Source organism: Diaphorina citri, unplaced genomic scaffold (assembly GCF_000475195.1).
Source record: "Diaphorina citri unplaced genomic scaffold, Diaci psyllid genome assembly version 1.1 scaffold3229, whole genome shotgun sequence".
NCBI classification, from domain to species: domain Eukaryota; kingdom Metazoa; phylum Arthropoda; class Insecta; order Hemiptera; family Psyllidae; genus Diaphorina; species Diaphorina citri.
In genome coordinates this window covers 7,495-9,261 of record NW_007380640.1, presented here as the reverse complement: position 1 = coordinate 9,261, position 1,767 = coordinate 7,495, and positions in this window count along the sequence as shown.

The following is a 1,767-nucleotide window of genomic DNA, read 5'->3' as shown; positions in this document are numbered from 1 at the left end:
CCAGGTTTTAAAAGAGGAATGATATGGGCGTCTTTCCAAGAGGAAGGAAATAGACCCGACCTCCAAATAAAGTTGTAAAGTTCAAGAATGATTAACAGAGACTCTTGAGGAAGCTTTTTTAACATTACGAAAGTAACGCCGTCAGGTCCAGCAGCTTTTGATTGGCACGAGCCCAAAACGTCCATCATTTCCTTGAAAGTAAAAGGTTTATTATAGCCATCAGGTGAGTTGAGATCGTAAATGAATGGTTTATTTTCAGCCTGGATCTTGTGATCTAAAAAAGAAGGAGGATAATTATTATTGGAGGAAACAGTGGCGAAATGGTTGACTAGTATGTTAGCTATTGAGGAAGGATCAAAGGATAAGTTAGAGGGATTAGCATTGTCAATTTGTAAGGCATTTATATGACGTGGTGTATACTTTCCCCTCAACTTATTAATCTTATGAAACATTTCTTTAGAACTCAATGCTGAGTCTATTGACGAAACAAAACTTCTCCACCCATTTGTTCTCTTTTCTTTTATAAGTTTTCTCGCGGTAGCTCGAGCCTTTTTAAAGGCTATATGGTTTTCAACCGTAGGGTCTCTTCTCGCACGTCTCAAACATTTCCTCCTCTCCTGAATTACTCTCTTAATCTCCTCATCCCACCAGGGAACAGGTAATCTATTAGAAGGTATTTTTTTAACCGGGATGGATGTTTTCGCTGCCTCCAAAATAGAAAGACTTAGTCTTTTAATTATGTCATCGAGGTCATCAATAGTTAAAATGAAATTGAAGAAAAATCTATCGATTCGAAATTAACCCTTGATTGAAACTCGTCCCACTTAGCCTTATCATAGTTCCAAATTCTGAAATTTTCTTTGTTTAGCTCGATAGTATTAGGTGATGGAGTAGGTAGATTTAACGAAATAATAATCGGAAAGTGGTCTGAAAAGTGTAGGTCGTCTGTGACTTGCCATGTTGTGTCTGGAAATAAAACTAGAGGATGAAAAAGATAAATCAATGGCAGTGAGAGTGTTGTGAGATAGGTTATAGTGTGTAGGATTACCCGTATTAAGAAGGGAAAACGTCCGTATTGTTCGTTATAAAATTCAAAATTTCTCTCCCGTTCCTATCGGGCCTTAGTATTAATATTACCTCAAAGCGCGCTATGAGCGTTAAAGCTCTCCTAAAATAAAAAAATGGCACAGGGTAGTTTGATTTTTTAATGTGCAGAAGATCAGACTCAGGAATACGAGAATTGGGGGGGTGTGTAAATGTTACAAATGCTGACTAGAAAGTGGATTGAAGGAAATTTAACTGGACAGCTATGCATTGTAACGGGGAGGTAATATTGAGGACCTTAGAGTAGGCATTTATTATTTACGCAAATACTAACACCTCCACATGCTATGTCACCCTCAGTGTAGTCCTGTCTATAAATAGTTATAATTTCTAAGATTAAATTTGAGAGGAGGTTTCAAATGCGTCTCTTGAAGGCAAAGGCACAAAAGGATTAAAATCTTTTAGTAAGAATTCTTGAAGCTCTCCGTATGAGAAAAATAATTCCTTGATATTCATTGGATAATTAGGACTATCAGCATGTCATACACTACTATGGGGCTTGTCATGATAAATGATAGGTCAGATCAGTAATGTTCCAACAAGGGCAAAGAAAGAAAGAAAAGTAAAATAAAAAAAAAAAAAAAGCGACAAAAAAAAGAGGCTCATAGAATAAAAGTTGAAAACTAAAGCGGAGAACAAAACAGCTACCAATGGGGCCCATAC